Raw genomic sequence first — 9230 nt, 5'->3', positions numbered from 1 at the left:
ATGGTGTTCATTATAGAGATCTTTCATTTTTTTAATGAAGTTTATTTCTAGGCATTTTGTTTTATTTGTAGCTATTGTAAGTGGGATTATATTCTTGGTTTCTTTTTCAGACTGTTGGCTGTTTTAATATATAAATGCTACTGATTTTTGTATGTTTATTTTGTATCCTAAAACTTTACAGAATTTGTCAGTTCTAATAGTTTTTGGTGGAGTCTTTACATTTTCCCAAATTTAAGATAATTTCATTTGCAAACAAGGAAAATTTGATTTCTTCCTTTCCAATTTTGGTGTCCTTTATTTCCTTCTCTTGTTTAATTGCTCTGGCTAGAACTTCTAGAACTATGTTGAATAAAGATAGTGAAAGTGAGCAGCATCCTTACCTTATTTCAGATCTTGGAGAAAAGGCTCTCCATTTTTCTCTGTTCAATGTACTAGGAGCGGGTTTGTCATATGTGGTTATATTTGCTTTAGATATAGTCTGTTCTGATATCTTTATTTTACAGACAAAGGCAACAAATCTTTGAGAGAGTAACCCATTCCCTGAAGCCCTAGAACTAAAATATAATAAAACCAAGCATAGAACCCATGTGAATCTGTAATATTGTGTTATTCCTGTCATACTTTTCAACATAGAACATTAGTAAATATCCTTTTTGAGAAATATTAGACATTTTATCTTCTTTGAGAACTAAATAAACCATTTTGACATGACTAAGTAGAACATTTTTGTTTTCTGGCTTCTAATATTGCTTGGAACTTGGTTGATTAGATGGCTTTCTTTTCCTTTTTTAAATTATACTTTAAGTTCTAGGGTACATGTGCACAACATGTAAGTTTGTTACATATGTATACATATGCCATGTTGGCGTGCTTGCACCCATTAACTCGTCATTTACATTAGGTATATCTCCTAACGCTATCCCTCCCCTCTCCCCCAACCACACAACAGGCCCCGGTGTGTGATGTTTCCCACCCTGTGTCCAAGTGTTCTCATTGTTCAATTCCCACCTATGAGTGAGAACGTGCAGTGTTTGGTTTTCTGTCCTTGTGATAGTTTGCTTAGAATGATGGTTTCCAGCTTCATCCATGTCCCTACAAAGGACATGAACTCATTCTTTTTTATGGCTGCATAGTATTCCATGGTGTATATGTGCCACATTTTCTTAATCCAGGCTATCATTGATGGACATTTGGGTTGGTTCCAAGTCTTTGCTATTGTGAATAGTGCCACAATAAACATACGTGTGCATGTGTCTTTATAGCAGCATGATTTATAATCCTTTAGGTATATACCCAGTAATGGGATAGCTGGGTCAAATGGTATTTCTAGTTCTAGATCCTTGAGGAATCACTGCACTATCTTCCACAATGATTGAACTAGTTTACAGTCCTACCAACAGTGTACAAGCATTCCTATTTCTCCACATCCTCTCCAGCACCTGTTGTTTCCTGACTTTTAATGATTGCCATTCTAACTGGTGTGAGATGGTATCTCATTGTGGTTTTGATTTGCATTTCTCTGATGGCCAGTGATGATGAGCATGTTTTCATGTGTCTGTTGGCTACATGAATGTCTTCTTTTGAGAAGTGTCTGTTCATATCCTTTGCCCACTTTTTGATGGGGTTGTTTGATTTTTTTCTTGTAAATTTGTTTAAGTTCTTTGTAGATTCTGGATATTAGCCCTTTGTCAGATGGGTAGACTGTAAAAATTTTCTCCCATTCTGTAGGTTGTGTATTCACTCTGATGGTAGTTTATTTTGCTGTGCCGAAGCTCTTTAGTTTAATTAGATCCCATTTGTCAATTTTGGCATTTGTTGCCATTGCTTTTGGTGTTTTAGTCATGAAGCCCTTGCCCATACCTATGGCCTGAATGGTATTGCCTAGGTCTTCTTTGAGGGTTTTATGATTTTAGGCCTAACATTTAAGTCTTTAATCCATCTGGAATTAATTTTTGTATAAGGAGTAAGGAGGGGAGTCCAGTTTTAGTCTTCTACATATGGCTAACCAGTTTTCCCAGCACCAGTTATTAAATAGGGAATCCTTTCCCCATTTCTTGTTTCTGTCAGGTTTGTCAAAGATCAGATGGTTGTAGATGTGTGGCATTATTTTTGAGGGCTCTGTTCTGTTCTATTGGTCTATATCTCTGTATTTGTACCAGTAGCATGCTGTTTTGGTTACCGTAGTCTTGTAGTATGGTTTGAAGTCGGGTAGCATGATGTCTCCAACTTTGTTCTTTTGGCTTAGGATTGTCTTGGAAATGTGGGCTCTTTTTTGGTTCCATATGAACTTTAAAGTAGTTTTTCCAACTCTGTGAAGAAAGTCATTGGTAGTTTGATGGGGACGGCATTGAATCTATAAATTACCTTGGGCAGTATGGCCATTTTCACGATATTGATTCTTCCTATCCATGAGCATGGAATGTTTTTCCATTTGTTTGTGTCCTCTTTTATTTCATTGAGCAGTGGTTTGTAGTTCTCTTTGAAGAGATCCTTCAGATCCCTTGTAAGTTGTATCCCTTGGTATTTTATTCTCTTTGAAGCAATTATGAATGGGAGTTCACTCATGATTTGGCTCTCTGCTTGTCTGTTATTGGTGTGTAAGAATGCTTGTGATTTTTGCGAATTGATTTTGTATCCTGAGACTTTGCTGAAGTTGCTTATCAGCTTAAGGAGATTTTGGACTGAGACGAGGAGGTTTTCTAAATATACAACCATGTCATCTGCAAACAAGGACAATTTGACTTCCTCTTTTCCTAATTGAATACCCTTTATTTCTTTCGTCTTCCTGATTGCCTTGGCCAGAACTTCCAACACTGTGTTGAATAGGAGTGGTGAGAGAGGGCATCCCTATCTTGTGCCAGTTTTCAAAAGCTTCAGTTTTTGCCCATTCAGTATGATATTGGCTGTGAGTTTGTCATAAATAGCTCTTATTATTTTGAGATACGTCCCATCAATGCCTCATTTATTGGGAATTTTTAGCATGAAGAGCTGTTGAATTTTGTTGAAGGCCTTTTCTGCATCTATTGAGATAATCATGTGGTTTTTGTCATTGGTTCTGTTTATATGATGGATTACATTTACTGATTTGTGTATGGTAAACCAGCCTTGCCTCTCAGGGATGAATCCCACATGATCATGGTGGATAAGCTTTTGGATGTGCTGCTGGATTCGGTTTGCCAGCATTTTATTGAGGATTTTTGCATCGATGTTCATCAGGGATATTGGTCTAAAATTCTCTTTTTTTGTTGTGTCTCTGCCAGGCTTTGGTATCAGGAGGATGCTGGCCTCATAAAATGAGTTAGGGAGGATTCCCTCTTTTTCTGTTGATTGGAATTGTTTCAGAAGGAATGATATCAGCTCCTCTTTGTACCACTGGTAGAATTTGGCTGTGAATACATCTGGTGCCGGACTTTTTTGGTGGTTAGGCTATTAATTATTACCTCAATTTCAGAGGCTGTTATTGGTCTATTCAGGGATTCAACTTCTTCCTAGTTTAGTCTTGAGAGGGTGTATATGTCCAGGAATTTATCCACTTTTCTAGATTTTTTAGTTTATTTGCACAGAGGTGTTTATAGTATTCTCTGATGGTAGTTTGTATTTCTGTGGGATGGGTGGTAATATCCCCTTTGTCATTTTTTACTGTGGATATTTGATTCTTCTCTCTTTTCATCTTTATTAGTCTTGCTGGCAGTCTATCAATTTTGTTGATCTTTTCAAAAAAACCAGCTCCTGGATTCATTAATTTTTTGAAGGGTTTTTTGTGTCTCTATCTTCTTCAGTTTTGCTCTGATCTTAGTTATTTCTTGCCTTCTGCTAGCTTTTGAATGTATTTGCTCTTGCTTCTCTAGTTCTTTTAATTGTGATGTTAGGGTGTCATTTTAGATCTTTCCAGCTTTCTCTTGTGGGCATTTAGTGCTATAAATTTCCCTCTACACACTGCTTTAAATGTGTCCCAGAGATTCTGTTATGTTGTGTCTTTGTTCTCACTGGTTTCAAAGAACATCTTTATTTCTGCCTTCATTTTGTTTTGTACCCAGTAGTCATTCAGGAGCAGGTTGTTCCATATCCATGTAGTTGAGTGGTTTTGAGTGAGTTTCTTAATCCTGGGTTCTAGTTTGATTGCACTGTGGTCTGAGAGGCAGTTTGTTAAAATTTCTGTTCTTTTACATTTGTTGAGGAGTGTTTTACTTCCAACTATGTGGTCAATCTTGGAATAGGTATGATGTGGTACTGAGAAGAATGTATATTCTGTTGATTTGGGGTGGAGAGTTCTGTAGAGGTCTATTAGGTCCGCTTGGTGCAGAGCTGAATTCAAGTCCTGGGTATCCTTGTTAACTTTCTGTCTCATTGATCTAATGTTGACAGTGGGTTGTTAAAGTCTCCCATTATTATTGTATGGGAGTCTAAGTCTCTTTGTAAGTCTCTAAGGACTTGCTTTATGAATCTGAGTGCTCCTGCATTGGGTGCATATGTATTTAGGATAGTTAGCTCTTCTTGTTGAATCGATCCCTTTATCATTATGTAATGCCCTTCTTTGTCTCTTTTGATCTTTGTTGGTTTAAGTCTGTTTTATCAGAGACTAAGATTGCAACCCTTGCTTGTTTTGTTTTGTTTTGTTTTCCATTTGCTTGGTAGATCTTCCTCCATCCCTTTATTTTGAGCCTATGTGTGTCTGCACATCAGATGGATCTCCTGAATACAGCACACTGATGGTTCTTGACTCTTTATCCAATTTGCCAGTCTGTGTCTTTTAATTGGAGCATTTTGCCCATTTACATTTAAGGTTAATATTTTTATGTGTGAATTTGAGCCTGTCATTATGATGTTAGCTGGTTATTTTACTCATTACTTCATGTAATTTCTTCCTAGCATCAATGGTCTTTACAATTTGGCATGTTTTTGCAGTGGCTGGTATCGGTTGTTCCTTTCCGTGTTTAGTGCTTCCTTCAGGAGCTCTTGTAAGGCAGGCCTGGTGGTGATAAAATCTCTCAGCATCTGCTTGTCTGTAAAGGTTTTTATTTCTCCTTCACTTATGAAGCTTAGTTTGACTGGATATGAAATTCTGGGCTGAAAATTCTTCTTTAAGAATGTTGAATACTGGCTCCCACTCTCTTCTGGCTTGTAGAATATTGGCTCCCACTCTCTTCTGGCTTGGATCGAGAGATCCACTATTAGTCTGATGGGCTTCCCTTTGTGGGTAACCTGACTTTTCTCTCTGGCTGCCCTTAACATTTTTTTCTTCATTTCAACTTCGGTGAATCTGACAATCATGTGTCTTGGAGTTGCTCTTCTCAAGGTGTATCTTTATGGTTTTCTCTGTATTTCTTGAATTTGAATATTGGTCTGCCTTGCTAGGTTGGGGAAGTTCTCTTGGATAATACACTGAAGAGTGTTTTCCAACTTGGTTCCATTCTCCCCGTCACTTTCAGGTACACCAATCAGATGTAGATTTGGTCTTTTCACATAGTCCCATATTTCTGGGAGGCTTTATTTATTTCTTTTTACTTCTCTTATCACTTCATTTCATTCATTTGATCTTCAATCACTGATACCCTTTCTTCCTCTTGATCGAATTGGCTACTGAAGCTTGTGCATACGCCACGTAGTTCTCGTGCCATGGTTTTCAGCTTCGTCAGGTCATTTAAGGTCTTCTCTATGCTATTTATTCTAGTTAGCCATTTGTCTAATCTTTTTTTATGGTTTTTAGCTTCTTTGTGATGGGTTCAAACATCCTCCTTTAGCTCGGAGATGTCTGTTATTACTGATTGTCTGAAGCTTTCTTCTCTCAACTCATCAAAGTCATTCTCCATCCAGCTTTGTTCCATTGCTGGTGAGGAGCTTTGTTCCTTTGGAGGAGAAGAGGTGCTCTGATTTTTAGAATTTTCAGCTTTTCTGCTCTGGTGTCTCCCCATCTTTGTGGTTTTATCTACCTTTGGTCTTTGATGATGGTGACATACAGATGGGGCTTTTGTATGGATGTCCTTTCTGTTTGTTAGTTTTCCTTCTAACAGTGAGGACTCTCAGCTGCAGGTCTGTTGGAGTTTGCTGGAGGGCCACTCCAGACCCTGTTGCCTGGGTATCACCAGCAGAGGTTGCAGAACAGCAAATATTGCAGAACAGCAAATGCCACTGCCTGATCCTTCCTCTGGAAACTTCATCTCAGAGGGGCACACAGCTGTATGAGGTGTCGGTCAGCCCCTACTGGGAGGTGTCTCCCAATTAGGCTACTCGGGGGTCAGGGACCCACTTTAGGAGGCAGTCTGTCCGCTCTCAGATCTCAAACTCTGTGCTGGGAGAACCACTACTCTCTTCAAAGCTGTCAGACAGGGACATTTAAGTTTCTGCTGCCTTTTGTTCAGCTATGCCCTGCTCCCAGAGGTGGAGCCTACAGAGTCAGGCAGGCCTCCTCGAGCTGTGGTGGGCTCCACTCAGTTTGAGCTTCCTGGCCACTTTGTTTACCTACTCAAGCCTCAGCAATGTCAGATGCCCCTTCCCCATTCTCACTGCCACCTTGCAGTTTGATCTCAGACTGCTGTGCTAGCAGTGAGCAAGGTTCTGTGGGTGTGGGATCCTCCAAGCCAGACGCAGGATATAATCTTCTGGTGTGCAGTTTGCTAAGACTGTTGGGAAAGTGCAGTATTAAGGTGGGAGTGTCCTGATTTTCCAGGTACCCTCTGTCACGGCTTCCCTTGGCTAGGAAAGGGAATCCCCCAACCCCTTTCACTTCTTGGGTGAGGCAATGTCCTGCCCTGCTTCGGCTCACACTCCATGGGCTGCACCCACTATCCGACAAGCTCCATTGAGATGAACCCAGTACCTCAGTTGGAAATGCAGAAATCACACGTCTTCTGCGTCGCTAACGCTGGGAGCTGTAGACTGGAGCTGTTCCTATTCGGCCATCTTGGAACCAGACCTCAGATAAAATAGATATCTTTCATTTTCAAAAGGTTGTAAGTTTATTGAGTTCCATTTGATGTTATTTATCTTTGATTTTGCCAGAGTCCAATATCATACCTTACCCATAGTAAGTGAACAAGATTTTTGAAGTATATTATGCTTTTGTTCACTTAGTGATTGGTTGAATTTCCTCTCAGCAGGAGAAAAGCAAACAGTGAACTATGAAGCGCTACCACTAGATTCTGATTCCCTGAGTTTACTCTGTCGCTATTTGCTTGCATGTGGCATTTACTTTTGAAAATTGGAGTAGAGATCTAGGATTAGATAAAGACTTCTAAATTACTACATCTGTAATTATTCAAACTAACTTATGTATCAGACTCTGTTCATAAACCATTCCAGATCTGCTCCAGCTGTTTTCTTCCTTGGCCCTAGCAGCTTCTTCATAGGAGACATTGGGCCACTGTCCTTATTGTCTTATCTCCTCTCACTGCTGGCACTCAGCCCTTTCCAAGTGAGAGGACATCAGTAGGAAGTCTAACCACACTGGACTCACTGGCTTTTTATTTTTTTAACCACTTCTGAGCCCTGATGAATTGTCCCAACATGGGGAATAAAAAAATGGGATTCTCAAATATGTGTTCAAAGATACCAGATAATAGCAACTGCAAATGTACTTGAAGGATAAGACTACTGCCTCTCGGAGTAAGATATGAAGATAGGAAGGAACTGACAGATATGCTTTCCTTCCTTCTCTGTGATGGACTGTTCCAAAAAACAACAGTTTCATATAAACTGACTGGAAGAAGCCATATATGCTTGAGGAGGCAGCTGCATTTTCTTGTGATACTCTCGCCAGCTTAGGAATTCAGCACCTTGTATTTGCTTTCTATCCTCTACCTCAGCATGTATGTTTTTCAGACTGTGTTTCCCAGGGAACATAGTCTAAAAGAATTTCAATATGTAGTGGTTCTTATCAGTTGAGCTTCATGATTTTTTTATTTTTTTATTTTTTGAGATGGAGTCTTGCTCTGTCACCCAGGCTAGAGTGGAGCTTCATTAAATTTATAAAGAGGTTAGTGACCAGTCATAATTCAGAGACCCTTTTGTGTTTCCCTATAATCCTTATAAGATATAAAGTGAATTTTACATTTGAAGCTTGCTTAAAATAAAGGTAAACATATTCTTAACAACTGTTTTATGTGTTCCATTTGGGCCTCAGTTTCTTTTTATTTAACTGAGTATAAATAGGTAAGCATTTTTTATAATTCATAATTGAATTATGAAGTTTATCTCAGATGCCTCTAGATAATTAAAATGAGTAATTCATGGCATCACTATTTTAATCCTCTTGAAAATTTTAAAACGTTGCTTGAAGCATGAATGACAAGGCCTATTGAAATAAGTTATCTCTTGTGAATCATACTGTTTTTGTTTTCAACACATAACCCCTCAGTTCATAACTTATTCATATGAGGATCTTGCAAAACAGCTGATAGCGATGCTAAGGGAGGTGGGAGTGGGGTTATCTTATTACATCTTGTACAATCTCTAACACCTTCCATTTGTTTGATACTTTTCACATTATGTAAAATACCCTTTTACTCCAGCTTCAGTGTTTACCTTCTAACCAGAGTACTTGTAGTTCACTCCCCTGCAGAAATTCTTGAGCAGCCACTAGCATAAAGCTTAATCTCCAAATCCCATTTATCTAATTTGAACAATTAGAAGTGTATTTTATTTACATGGTGGCTATAAGAGTTAGAGATAAAGATGGTTTGTAGCCTGTACAGCATAGAGATGTTTATACTATTATTTTATAAGGTTCTTGGTTCCTCTAAGTTTTTTATTTTACCATTCCAGTGTCATCTCATTTACTCTCAAGGCTTCAATTACCTATCGTATGCTAGAGATTTCCAAACATATCTCTAAGACATCTCCACTTAACAACCCACAGAAATCTCAAAGAGTTTATCAAAGCTAAATTAGGTATATTTTTATTTATCCTGCCCTTTCTGTCCTTTATCTTCCTACATTTTGCTCAAGTCAAAAACCTGGGTTTCAACCTTGTCTCATCTCTCCCTTGTCAGCTATGTATAATCAATCAACAAGTTTTGTAACTGCATGTCATAAATAGTTCTCAAATACGTCCCATTTATCTTCATCCCTGTGGCTTTTATTATATTTCATGCCATCATGCGTCAACCCAAATATTGTAACATGCTCCCAAATTTTCCCCACAGGAATTAAACTGATCCTCTTAAACACAGGTATGTATCACCTCCTTACAGAAAACTACGTTGCAATTAATGGAAAAATCTTACATAGTGCTT

This window comes from Macaca fascicularis, chromosome 7 (genome assembly GCF_037993035.2).
Source record: "Macaca fascicularis isolate 582-1 chromosome 7, T2T-MFA8v1.1".
Taxonomy (NCBI): Eukaryota; Metazoa; Chordata; class Mammalia; order Primates; family Cercopithecidae; genus Macaca; species Macaca fascicularis.
Note: the sequence above shows the minus strand (reverse complement) of the source record.